This window comes from Pristiophorus japonicus, chromosome 13 (assembly GCF_044704955.1).
Source record: "Pristiophorus japonicus isolate sPriJap1 chromosome 13, sPriJap1.hap1, whole genome shotgun sequence".
Classification (NCBI taxonomy): Eukaryota; Metazoa; Chordata; class Chondrichthyes; family Pristiophoridae; genus Pristiophorus; species Pristiophorus japonicus.
This window is the reverse complement of record NC_091989.1, coordinates 169,203,073-169,217,721: the sequence shown is the minus strand read 5'-3', so window position 1 is coordinate 169,217,721 and position 14,649 is coordinate 169,203,073. Positions and strand designations below refer to the sequence as shown.

General features: G+C 43.4%; 1 pseudogene; it reads left to right on the top strand.

Moving 5' to 3' along the window:
* Nucleotides 1-14,649, top strand: part of LOC139278220 (uncharacterized) — a 179,140-nt pseudogene that overhangs the window by 113,343 nt on the left and 51,148 nt on the right.

The following is a 14,649-nucleotide window of genomic DNA, read 5'->3' as shown; positions in this document are numbered from 1 at the left end:
AAGGACCCGTTTATCCCGACTCTCTGCTTCCTGTCTGCCAACCAGTTCTCTATCCATGTCAGTACATTACCCCCAATACCATGTGCTTTGATTTTGCACACAAATCTTTTGTGTGGGACCTTGTCAAATAGCAAATACACCACATCCACTGGTTCTCCTTTGTCCACTCTACTAGTTACATCCTCAAAAAATTCCAGAAGATTTGTCAAGCATGATTTCCCTTTCATAAATGCATGCTGACTTGGACCGATCCTGTCACTGCTTTCCAAATACGCTGCTATTTCATCTTTAATAATTGATTCCAACATTTTCCCCACTACTGATGTCAGGCTAACCGGTCTATAATTACCTGTTTTCTCCCTCCCTCCTTTTTTAAACAGTGGTGTTACATTAGCTACCCTCCAGTCCATAGGAACTGATCCAGAGTCGATAGACTGTTGGAAAATGATCACCAATGCATCCACGATTTCTATGCCCATTTCCTTAAGAACTCTGGGATGCAGACTACCAGGTCCCGGGGATTTATTGACCTTCAATCCCATTAATTTCCCTAACACAATTTCCCGCTTCTCACTATTTCCTTCGTGAAAACAGAACCAAAGTATTTGTTTAACTGTTCCGCTATTTCTTTGTTTTCCATTATAAATTCACCTGAATCTGACTGCAAGGGACCTATGTTTGTTTTCACCAATCTTTTTCTCTTCACATATCTATAGAAGCTTTTGCACTCAGTTTTTATGTTCCCAGCAAGCTTCCTCTCATACTCTATTTTCCCCCTCCTAATTAAATCCTTTGTCCTCCTCTGCTGCATTACAACATTCTCTTAGTTCTCAGGTTTGCTGCTTTTTCTGGTCAATTTATATGCCTCTTCCTTGGAGTTAGCAATATCCTTAATTTTCCTTGTTAGCCATGGTTGAGCCAGCTTCCCCGTTTTATTTTTACTCCAGGCAGGGATGTACAATTGTTGAAGTTCACCCATGTGATTTTTAAATGTCTGCCATTGCCTATCCACCGTCCACACTTTAAGTATAATTCGCCAGTCTATTCTAGCCAATTCACATTTCATACCATCGAAGTTACCTTTCCCCAAGTTCAGGACCCTAGTCTCTGAATTAGCTGTGCCACTCTCCATCTTAATGAAGAATCCTACCATATTATGGTCACTCTTCCCCAAAGGGCCTCGTACAACAAGATTGTTAATTAGTCCTTTCTCATTACACATCACTCAATCTAGGATGGCCAGCCCTCTTGTTGGTTCCTCAACATATTGGTCTAGAAAACCATCCCTAATACACTCCAGGAAATCCTCCTCCACCACATTGCTGCCAGTTTGGTTTGTCCAGTCAAAATGTACATTAAAGTCGCCCATGATAACTGCTGTACCTTTACTGCATGCATCCCTAATTTCTTGCTTGATACTGTCCCCATCCACATTACTACTGTTTGGTGGTCTGTATACAACTCCCACTAGCGTTTTCTGCCCTTTGGTATTCCGTAGCTCCATCCATACAGATTCCACATCATCCAAGCTAATGTCCTTCCTTACTATTCCGTTAGTTTCCTCTTTAACCAGCAACGCTACCCCACCTCCTTTTCCTTTCTGTCTATCCTTCCTAAATGTTGAATACCTCTGGATGTTGAGTTCCCAGCCTTGGTCACCCTGCAGCCTTGTTTCCACGATGCCAATTACATCATATTCTTCAGGATGGCATGTTGCCTCCCTGGTGCAAGTGTCAAGGATATCTCAGAGCGGATGCAGGACATTTTGGAGGGGGAGGGTGAACAGCCAGTTGTCGTGGTGCATATAGGTACCAACGATATAAGTAAAAAACGGGATGAGGTCCTACAAGCTGAATTTAGGGAGCTCGGAGTTAAATTAAAAAGCTGAACCTCAAAGGTAGTAATCTCAGGATTACTACCAGTGCCACGTGCTAGTGAGAGTAGAAATAGCAGAATAGCTAAGATGAATACATGGCTTGAGGAGTAGTGCAGGAGGGAGGGATTCAAATTCCTGGGCCATTAGAACCGGTTCTGGGGGAGGTGGGACCAGTACAAACCGGATGGTCTGCACCTGGGCAGGACCAGAACCAATGTCCTAGGGGGAGTGTTTGCTAGTGCTACTGGGGAAGGGTTAAAATAATATGGCAGGGTGATGGGAACCTATGCAGGGAGACAGAGGGAAGTAAAATGGGGGCAGAAGTAAAAGATATAAGGAAGAAAATTAAAAGTGGAGGGCAGAGAAACCCAAGGCAAAAATCAAAAAGGGCCACATTACAGCAAAATTCTAAAAGAGCAAAGTTAGTTCAAAAGAAAAGCCTGAAGGCTCTGTGCTTCAATACGAGGAGTATTCGTAACAAGGTGGATGAATTAACTGTGCAGGCAGCTATTAACGAATATGATATAATTGGGATTACGGAGACATGGCTCCAGGGTGACCAAGGCTGGGAACTCAACATCCAGGGGTATTCAACATTCAGGAAGGATAGACAGAAAAGAAAAAGAGGTGGGGTAGCATGGCTGGTTAAAGAGAAAATTAACACAATAGGAAGGAAGGACATTAGCGTGGATGATGTGGAATCTGTATGGGTAGAGCTGCGGAATACCAAAGGGCAGAAGATGCTAGTGGAAGTTGAGTACAGACCACCAAACAATAGCAGTGAGGTTGGGGACAGCATCAAACAAGAAATTAGGGATGCGTGCAATAAAGGTACAGCAGTTATCATGGGCGACTTTAATCTACATATAGATTGGGCAAAACAAACTGGTAGCAATACGGTGGAGGAGGATTTCCTGGAGCGTATTAGGGATGGTTTTCTAGACCAATATGTCAAGCAACCAATTAGAGGGCTGCCCATCCTATGTTGAGTTCCCAGCCTTGGTCACCCTGGAGCCATGTCTCCGTAATCCCAATTATATCATATTCGTTAATAGCTGCCTGCACAGTTAATTCATCTACCTTGTTACGAATACTCCTCGCATTGAAGCACAGAGCCTTCAGGCTTTTCTTTTGAACTAACTTTGCTCTTTTAGAATTTTGCTGTAATGTGGCCCTGTTTGATTTTTGCCTTGGGTTTCTCTGCCCTCCACTTTTAATTTTCTTCCTTATATCTTTTACTTCTGCCCCCATTTTACTTCCCTCTGTCTCCCTGCATAGGTTCCTATGGGTGATGTGTAATGGGAAAGGACTAATTAACAATCTTGTTGTGCGAGGCCCCTTGGTGAAGAGTAACCATAATATGGTAGAATTCTTTATTAAGGTGGAGAGTGACACAGTTAATTCAGAGACTAGGGTCCTGAACTTACGAAAGGTAACTTCGATGGTATGAGATGTGAATTGGCTCGAATAGACTGGCAAATGATACTTAAAGGGTTGACGGTGGATAGGCAAATCAGAAGGTGGCTCAACTATGGCAAACAAAGGAAATTAGGGATAGTGTTAAATCCAAGGAAGAGGCATATAAATTGGCCAGTAAAAGCAGCAAACCTGAGGACTGGGAGAAATTTAGAATTCAGCAGAGGAGGACAAAGGGTTTAATTAGGAAGGGAAAATAGAGTATGAGAGGAAGCTTGCTGGGAACATAAAAACTGACTGCAAAAGCTTCTATAGATATGTGAATAGAAAACGATTAGTGAAGACAAATGTAGGTCCCTTGCAGTCAGAATCAGGTGAATTTATAATGGAGAACAAAGAAATGGCAGACCAATTGAACAAATACTTTGGTTCTGTCTTCATGAAAGAAGACACAAATAACCTTCCAGAGAAACTAGGGGACCGAGGGTCTCGTGAGAAGGAGAAACTGAAGGAAATCCTTATTAGGTGAGAAATTGTGTTCGGGAAATTGATGGGATTGAAGCCCGATAAATCCCAGGGCCTGATAGTCTGACCCTAGAAATAGTGGATGCATTGGTGATCATTTTCCAACAGTCTATCGACTGGATCAGTTCCTAAGGACTGGAGGGTAGCTAATGTAACACCACTGTTTAAAAAGGGAGGGAGAGAGAAAACAGAGAATTATAGACCGGTTAACCTGACATCGGTAATGGGGAAAATGTTGGAATCAATTATTAAAGATGAAACAGCAGCGCATTTGGAAAGCAGTGACAGGATCGGTCCAAGTCAGCATGGATTTATGAAAGGGAAATCATGCTTGACAAATCTTCTGGAACTTTTTGAGGATGTAACTAGTAGAGTGGACAAGGGAGAACCAGTGAATGTGGTGTATTTGGACTTTCAAAAGGCTTTTGACAAGGTCTCACGCAAGAGATTGGTGTGCAAAATTAAAGAAGATGGTATTGGGGACAATGTATTGACTTGGATAGAGAACTGGTTGGCTGACAGGAAGCAGAGAGTCGGGATAAACGGGTCCGTTTCAGAATGGCAGGCAGTGACTAGTGGGTTGCCACAGGGCTCAGTGCTGGAACCCCAGCTATTTACAATATACATCAATGATTTAGATGAAGGAATTAAGTGAAATATCTCCAAGTTTGCAGATGTCACTAAGCTGGGTGGTGGTGTGAGCTGTGAGGAGAATGCTAAGAGGCTACAGGGTGACTTGGACAGGTTAGGTGAGTGGGTAAATGCATGGCAGATGCAGTATAATGTGGATAAATGTGGGGTTACCCACTTTGGTGGCAAAAACAGGAAGGCTGAATATTATCTGAATGGCAACAGATTAGGAAAAGGGGAGGTGCAACGAGACTTGGGTGTCATGGTACATCAGTCATTGAAAGTTGGCATGCAGTTGCAGCAGGCTGAAGTAGGCAAATGATATGTTGGCCTTCATAGCTAGGGGATTTGAGTATAGGAGCAGGGAGGTCTTACTGAGGTTGAACAGGGCCTTGGTGAGGCCTCACCTGGAATATTGTGTTCAGTTTTGGTCTCCTAATCTGAGAAAGGATGTTCTTGTTATGGAGGGAGTGCAACGAAGGTTCACCAGACTGATTCCCGGGATGGCAGGACTGACATATGAGGAAAGACTGGATCGACTGGGCCTGTATTCACTGAAGTTTAGAAGAATGAGAGGGGATTTCATTGAAACATTTAAAATTCTGACGGAACTGGACAGGTTAGATGCAGGAAGATTGTTCCCGATGTTGGGGAAGTCCAGAACCAGGGGTCACAGTCTAAGGATAAGGGGTAAGCCATTTAGGACTGAGATGAGGAGAAACTTCTTCATTCAGAGAGTTATTAACCCATGGAATTCCCCACCGCAGAGAGCTGTTGATGGCAGTTCATTAGATATATTCAAGAGGGAGTTAGATATGGCTCTTATGGCTAAAGGGATCAAGAGGTATGGAGAGAAAGCAGGAAAGGGGTACTGAGGTGAATGATCAGCCATGATCTTATTGAATGGTGGTGCAGGCTCGATGGGCCGAATGGCCTACTCCTGTTCCTATTTTCTTTGTTTCTATGTTTTTATAATGCATCCAGTTTTGCTTAAAGAAAGAACTTGCATTTGCATAGCATCCTATCCTGTATCGAGGCAACGCACATACAAAGAATTACTTTAAAGTTACTTTTTTTAAATCACATAACACTCCTGTGAAGCGCCTTGGAACATTTCACTATGTTAAAGGTGCTATATATAACAAGTTGTTGTAACGGTAATGAGATGAATGATGTTAGTCTGCTTTTGGAGGGAAGAATACTTGCCAAGATATCTCTTCCATGAGATTTTTCCATCTGTTCTGAAATATATACTCAGCTTACATGCTCTGGAGTGGGGCGCTGAACCATTACCTTCTGACCTCGATAGCTACTAACTGAGTTAACCTGCGACTTTAGCTGAAGTTTAACACCAAAATATAATCCCTTGCAAACTGAGTACTGAAAGGATTAAAGGGTCTCCTGCCACAACTTCAAACGTAACTAAACTGCAGAGTTCCTTCTTAAGTAATTTCATTCTTTGTTCCACCTTTAAACATAACTTAATACGGTAAATATAAATGAACAAATATTGTCATCAGATGCACTCATGAGGATTGAGCAGTTAGTCCCTTCTATGGAAGGTGTATATACGACATAAATGTGCTTTGTAATAAATAGTCAGATCCAACGAGTGTCTTATAATAGGCAGATCTTGGAACTATTCTGAATTTATTTGATAACCAAAACTTTGTAAAAGGGTTAAGAATGCCACATCTTTGGCCAATATTTATCCCTCAATCGACATAACAAAAACAGTTTATCTGGTCATTATCACATTGTTGTTTGTGGGAGCTTGCTGTGCACAAATTGGCTGCCGCGTTTTCCACATTACAACAGTGACGACACTCCAAAAGTATTTCATTGGCTGTAAAGCGCATTGAGACAACCGGTGGTTGTGAGAAGCGCAATATAAATGTAAGTCTTTCTTTCTATCTTTCTTTCTTTAATTAAAGTCGACAAAGTATTAATTTACCTTCAGTGATTCACTCCTGAATGAATACTTTAGCTGCATTTTTACATCTTACTAGACCGCAGACTGTAATCGTGATTGCCCACTTCTATGCGAATGATAAACACTCTGCAAATCTCAATAATTTAATGGAACATTCCTGAAACTTGAAACCATTTCCACTCTCAGAAGATTACTCTGCTGAATCACTCAATATCAAAAGGGAATTGTTTCTGAAAGAATTTAGTAACTTTGGAGATGCCTTTGAAAAACTCTCAGATTGTATTACAAAAGCAAAATACTGCGGATGCTGGAATCTGGAATAAAAACAGACAATGCTGGAAATCTCAGCAGGTCAGGCAGCATCTGTGGAGAGAAACAGAGTTAATGTTTCAGGTCAATAACCCTTCGTCAGAACTAGAGAGTGTTCGAAAAGAACAGATTCTTAACACTGAAAGGGGGAGGGGAAGAAAGAACAAAAGGGAAGGTCTGTGATAGGATGGAAGACAGGAGATATTAGAGAGACAAAAGGGATGATGGCCCAAATTCAAATGGTAATGCCAGGAGTTAGAAAAACATTCGTCAAGATAGGGTGTGAATGGTGGGATAATAACCAACTGCCATTAGAGATAAGGAGAAAAAAAAGAAAGAAACAGGCTCTGAGGGGCGGGGGGGTGGGGGGGGGGGGCAGAAAGGAGCCAAAGATTTGCAGCGGTTACGCTCTGAAATTTTTGAACTTGATGTTGAGTCTAGAAGGCTGTAAAGGGCCTAAACGAAAGAGCTTGCGTTGAGCTTCGCTGGAACAGTGTAGGAGACCAAGGATGGAGAGGTCAGAGTGGGAATGCAGTAGAGAATTAAAATGACAGGCGACCGGAAGCTTAGGGTCACACTTGCAGATTGAACGGAGGTGTTCTGCAATGTGGTCACCCAATCTACGCTTGGTCTTCCCAATGTAGAGGAGACCACATCGTGAGCAGCGAATACAGTATACTAAATTGAAAGAAGTACAAGTAAATCGCTGTTTCACCTGGAAGGAGTATTTGGGTCCCTGGATAGTGGAGAGGGAGGAGGTAAAAGGTTAGGTGTTGCCTCTCCTGCGCTTGCATGGAAAGGTGCCGTGGGAAGGGGAGGGGCTTCTGGGAGTGATTGAGGAGTGGACCAGGGTGTCGCAGAGGGAGCTGTCCATTCGGAATGGTGAGAGGAGAGGGGAGGGGAAGATATGATTGTGGTAGGATCACGCTGGAGGTGACGGAAATGGCAGAGGATGATCCGTTGAATGTGGAGGCTGGTGGGGTGAAAGGTGAGGACAAGGGGAACCCTGTCATAGTTCTGAGAGGGATGGGAAGGGGTGAGAGCAGAGGTGTGGGAAATAAAACGGATACGGTCGAGGGCCATGTTAACCAAGGCAGAGAGGAATCTTCTGTTGAGGAAAAAGGCTAGACATGTCAGAGGTACTCGTGTGAAAGGTGGCGTTGTCAGAGCAGATGCGACGGAGACGGAGAAACTGGGAGAATGGAATGGAGTCCTTACAGGATGCGAGGTGGGAGGAAATGTAGTCCAGGTAGCTGTGGGAGTCAGTGGGCTTATAGTGGATACTGGGTCGAAAGCCTATCCCCAGAGATGGAGACAGAGAAAAAATCCAAATGTGCTGTTGATTTACTGTATGCTGAGTGGAAAATAATCGCTTGATCAATCCCGGGGTTATATTTTGAACTAAGAGCCATTTTTAGATGGCCCCAGGCACTGCACCTTGCCCTGCGCCCTACTGTGGCCATTTCAGAATCCCAGCACATCTTAAATTTCCACACAGGTTCACCCCTGATGGTGAATCACTAATCCTAGCTATAATGCCAGGTTCAAGTAGGAGCAGAGGATGATGCTTTGATGATAGTCCTACCTCAAACTACACTTTAACATTTCCCCTACCACCTCACTGCCTCACCACCCAAATATTTCTGTTTGTCTATCAGTCCTCTCCACTGGAGGGGGAGCAAAATAAGTTACAGATGTATTTGTCTTAAGTAACCGTGAGTCAAAGAGCGATCTTTCCAGATAAATTTTGACTGGATTTTCTTTATCCTATTCCAGTCTCTGGTGAGTGGTAATGCAATGCCCGACAGCATCTCCCTCTCTCACAGTGCTAAAGGGCCAAGCCAGATCATCAGGAAGGAAACGGGAAGAAAAAAGCAGCAGAGAGTGCAAGCAGGTGGGTAGTAGAATTACAGCACCTACTGTTTGCTTTCAAGAGCTGCGAGCCTTAACCCTGTTGAGGCAAACTTTGATTGTTTCTTTGTAACGTTGCTTTTGATATGCGAAGTATATGCAATTAAAAATTGTCGCGAAAATTGATGGGATTAATTTGCTTTAATTCCAGCTGAAGGTGAAATTGTGTATGAAGATAATTTAACACCGCAAGCTGCAAAGTGCTGCATCAGTGAGGATGACATTCTGAGATTCGGACAAGCGGCCCACCAGATTTGTATTTTGTTACATTTAGATTTCAAAACAGGTTTTATTTATCTCTCTACAGAAAATAATTACTGTTTAGATAATTCACACTGTAACTATAATTTGGAATATCATGAAAAAATATAAATACTAAGTTCTTATAATGCCACACAGTTTGTGATGTGAAGTATCTGTGCAGTGTAAAGGGTCCGGGATGTTTCATGTGGCTGCAATGACCACACATATAAGGAGTGTCTCCAATCGTCTGTGTTCGAACTTCAGGTATCTGAGTCTGAGGACCAGCTGCAGGCTACATGGAACACACACTCTAGGAGGTGGTCACTACACAGATAGACCACGTCCAGTGCATGACCATACATCAGGGTATGAGAAAATAGCACGAGCAAAGATGTGGCAGGACTGGGAGCTGAATATTGCTGAATATTGCTGCTTCCAAAATATTCAGGAAAGGTTAAGTAGGTGGGGTGGCAGTGTTAATCCCAGATTCTATAGATTCTATTATAACACTGGAAAATAGGGATGATGCCGGCAATGGTGCATAAATGGAATAGACTCAAGGAATAACAAAGGAACTGTTCATCTGATGGAAGAATGTTAGAGACGGTCAAACCGTGGAAAGGAGATGGAAGAAAGGAAGAAAAGAAAGTCTTGCATTTACCTAGCACCATTCACGACCTCAGGACATCCCAAAGTGCTTTACAGCCAATGAAATACATTTGAAGTGTCGTCACTGTTGTAATGTAAGAAACGCGGCAGCCAATTTGCACACAAACTCCCACAAACCTCAATGTGATAATGACCAGATAAACTGTTTTTGTTATGTTGATTGAGGGATGACTATCGGCCAGGGCACTGGGGATAACTCCCCTGCTCTTCTTTGAAATAGTGCCATGGGATCTGAGAGAGCAGAGGTTTAACGTCTCATCCGAAAGACGGCACCTCTGACAGTGCAGTGCTCCCTCTGTACTGCGCTGGAGCCTCAGCCTAGATTTTTGTGCTCAAGTCTCTGGAATGAGACTTGAACCCAAAATCTTCTGACTCAGAGGCGAGAGTCCTACTCACTGAGATAGACAAATGTTTAAATGTGGAAGGACAAGTTGATAAAGCTAAAAAAAACACATTTGGTGCAATAACTTTTATAAATAGAGGTGTGTATACAAAGGAAAAACTTATAACATTATTAACTAGGTCAAGATTAGAATATTGTGTCAAGTTTTGGCACCTGTAATTTAAATCATATAAAGGTGGAGTTGAGATTCACCAAGATGATGTTGGTTCTGTCTTCATGAAGGAAGACACAAATAACGTTCCGGAAATATTAGGGGACCGAGGGTCTAGCAAGAAGGAGGAACTGAAGAAAATCCTTATTAGTCAACAAATTGTGTTAGGAAAATTAATGGGATTGAAGGACAATAAATCCCCAGGGCCTGATAGCCTGCATCCCAGAGTACCTAAGGAAGTGGCCTTACGAATAGTGGATGAATTGGTGATAATTTTCCAACATTCCATAGACTTTGGATCAGTTCCTATGGACTGGAGGGTAGCTAATGTAACCCCACTTTTTAAAAAAGGAGGGAGAGAGAAAACAGGGAATATAGACCGGTTAGCCTGACATCGTAGTGGGGAAAATGTTGGAATCAATTATCAAAGACATAATAGCAGCACATTTGGAAAGCAGTGACAGGATCGGTCCAAGTCAGCATGGATTTATGGAAGGGAAATCATATTTGACAAATCTTCCAGAATTTTTTGAGGATTTAACTAGTAGAGTCGACAAGGGGGAGCCAGTGGATGTGGTGTACTTAAACTTTCAAAAGGCTTTTGACAAGGTCCCACACAAGAGATTAGTGTGCAAAATTAAAGCACATGGTATTGGGGATAATGTATTGACATGGATAGAGAACTGGTTGGCAGACAGGAAGCAAAGAGTAGGAATAAACGGGTCCTTTTCAGAATGCAGGCAATGACTAGTGGGGTACCGCAAGGTTCAGTGCTGGGACTCCAGCTATTTACAATATTTATTAATGATTTAGACGAAGGAATTGAATGTATTATCTCCAAGTTTGCAGATGACACTAAGCTGGGTGGCAGTGTGAGCTGTGAGGAGGATGCTAAGAGGCTGCAGGGTGACTTGGACAGGTTAGGTGAGTGGGCAAATGCATGGCAGATGCGGTATAATGTAGATAAATGTGAGGTTATCCACTTTGGTGGTAAAAACAGGAAGTCAGATTATTATCTGAATGGTGACAGATTAGGAAAAGGGGAGGTGCAACGAGACCTGGGTGTCATGGTACATCAGTCATTGAAAGTTGGCATGCAGGTATAGCAGTTGGTGAAGAAGGCAAATGGCATGTTGGTCTTCATAGCAAGAGGATTTGAGTACAGGAGCAGGGAGGTCTTACTACAGTTGTACAGGGCCTTAGTGAGGCCACACCTTGAACATTGTGTACAGTTTCGGTCTCCTAATCTGAGGAAGGACATTCTTGCTATTGAGGGAGTGCAGCGAACGTTCAGCAGACTGATGTCTGGGATGACAGGACTGACATATGAAGAAAGACTGGATCGACTAGGCTTATATTCAATGGAATTTGGAAGAATTAGAGGGAATCTCATAGAACCATATAAAATTCTGACAGGATTGGACAGGTTAGATGCAGGAAGAATGTTCCCGATGTTGGAAAAGTCCAGAACCAGGGGTCACAGTCTAAGGATAAGGGGTAAGCCATTTAGGACCGAGATGAGGAGAAACTTCTTCACTCAGAGAGTTGTGAGCATGTGGAATTCTCTACCATAGAAAGTTGTTGAGGCCAGTTCGTTAGATATATTCAAAAGGAAGTTAGATGTGGCCCTTATGGCTAAAGGGATCAAGGGGTATGGAAAGAAAGCAGAAATGTGGTACTGAAGTGCATGGTCAGCCATGCTCATATTGAATGATGGTGCAGGCTCGAAGGGCCGAATGGCCTACTCCTGCACCTATTTTCTATGTTTCTATACCAGGGATGAGAGGCTGCGGACTGCAGGAAAATATTAATGAACTAGTCAGGTGGGCAGAACAGTGGCAAAAAGAATTCAATCCAGAGAAATGTGAGGTTATGCATTTGGGGAGGGATAACAAGGCAAGGGCATACACATTAAATGGTAGGTCACAGCGAAGTATAGAGGAACAAAGCGACCTTGGAGTGCATGTCCACAGATCCCTGAAAGTAGCAGGCCAGGTAGGTTAAGAAGGCATATGGAATGCTTGCCTTTATTAGCCGAGGCATAGAATACAAGAACGAGGAGGTTATGCTTGAATTGTATAAAACACTAGTTAGGCCACAGCTAGAGTATTGCATGCAGTTCTGGTTTCCACTTTACATAGGAACATAATAACATAAGAAATAGGAGCAGGAGTAGGCCATTGGCCCCTTGAGCCTGCCCCGCCATTCAGTAAGATCATGGTTGATCTGGTCTTGGCCTCAACGCGACTTCCCTGCCCACTCCCCATAACCCTTGACTCCCTTATCGTTCAAGTATCTGTCTATTTCCACCTTAAATATATTGAATGAGCAGGCCTCAACAGCTCTCTGGGATAGAGAATTCCTTGGATTCACAACACTCTGAGAGAAGAGATTCCTCCTCATCTGTTTTAAATGGGCGGCCCCTTACTCTGAAACTATGTCCCCTAATTCTAGATTCCCTCACAAGGGGAATCATTCTCTCTGCATCTACCCTGACAAGCCCCCTCATAATCTTATACATTTCTAAGATCATCTCTTAATCTTCTAAACTCAAATGGGTACAGGCTCAACCTGCTCAACTTATCTTCATACTTTCATCCCTTCATCTCAGGAATCAACCTAGTGAACCTTCTCTGAACTGCCTCCAATGCAAGTATATCCCTCCTTAAACAAGGAGACCAAATCTTTTTGCAGTACTCGAGGTGTGGTCTCACCAATGCCCTGTACAGTTGTAGCAGGACTTCGCTACTTCTATACTCCATCCCCCTTGCAATAAAGGCCAGCATTCCTACTGCCTTCCTAATTACTTGCTGTACTTGCATGCTAATCTTTTGTGTTTCATGTACAAGAACCCTTAAATCTCTCTGTATCGCAGCATTTTGTAATCCTCCCGATTTAAATAATAATTTCCTTTTTTATTTTTCCTACCAAAGTGCATAACCTCACATTTTCCCACATTATACTCCATCTGCCAAATTTTTGCCCACTCACTTAGCCTGGATCTCACTGCCTGAAAGAGTGGTAGAGGCAGAAACCCTCACCACATTTAAAAAGTACTTGGATGTGCACTTGAAGTGTCGTAACCTGCAGTGCTAGTACCAAGAACTGGAAAATGGGATTAGGCTAGATAGCTATTTGTCAGCGGGCACAGGCACGATGGGTCAAAATGGCCTCCTTCCATGCTGTAAATTTCTATGATTGAGGGGTAAATATTGGCCAGGTCAACAGGGATAACTCCCCTGCGCTTTATTGAAATACTGCCATGGGATCTTCCACATCCACCTGAGAGAGCAGACAGCACCTCGGTTTAATGGCTCACCCAAAAGACAGCATCTCCAACAGTGCAGCACTTCTTCAGTACTGCACTGGAGTGTCAACCTAATTTTTTTTTTAATGTATTCAAGTCCCTCGAGGGGAATTTGAACCTACAACCTTTTGACTTAGAGGCAAATGTGTGACCCACTGAGACACGGCTCACATTTGGCAAATGGGGTAAGAGGATAGGATTAAGTGGATAGTCCTTTCAGGGCCAACAGAGGAGTGATGGGCCGAATGGCATCCTTCCACGCTGTAAAATTCTGTGATTCTCTGAGGGCCAGTTATATAGGGGTCAAGTTTCAGCCTGAGTTGCTCCTATTTTTTTGGAGCAACTGGTTTAGAATGCAGTATCTTAGAAATTACAATTCTCGGCATTTAGTTTGATCCAGTTCTAGTCAGTTTGAACAGTTTCATTTTGGAACAGATTTTTTTTTTCAAAAGGGGACGTGTCCGGCCACTTACGCCTGTTTTGAAAGTTTAGGCAGCAAAAACTTACTCCAAACTAACTTAGAATGGAGTAAGTGTAGATTTTTGTATGCTCAGAAAAACCTTGCCTACACTTTAGAAATCAGGCGTAGGTTACAAATCAGGCGTAGGGTACGAGGGGGGGGGGAGTGGGGGGGGGGGAGGGGGAAGGGAAGTAATTAAATTCTACAAGCATTCAACAGTCTTATTTATACAAATAAAGAGCCATCCTGAATAAAAAAGTTATAAACAAAGCAAATACAAAATATTGAATATTCCTACCTGTGTGAAGCAGCAGTAGCCTTCGAGCTGCGGTGCTTCAGGCAGGCCTTCCTTCCATGTAGGAGACAGGGGCGGCGTCAGTGGCTCAATGACAGCCGAAGAAACAGCAAGCAGCCATCGAGTTGCGAGGGAAGCTGAGGCCATTCGGCCACGGGATAGGGGCGGCGGAAGTGGCTGACAGCAGCCGAAGACACAGCAAGCAGCCTTCGAGCTGCGAAGGAGACTGAGGCCATTCGGCCAGGGGACAGGGTAGGCGTGCAAAGCACCGGGAGGAGGAGGCAGCCAGATAGCCAGTTTGAAACTTAAATTTGTAATTGCAGAATGGGTGCTGCATTGTCAACACCACGGATTATGCAATGGTTCGCCAGCAATTCACTGCATAGGAGAGAATTGACTATAGCTCACTGCACCAGGAGCGTCATAGCCCATCGGCTGATGGGCAGGAGACCTTACCCACATCGGCAATATCGAGCCAGCTGCTCGTACCTGGACATGAGCGAGGCTGATTGTGTCAAAAG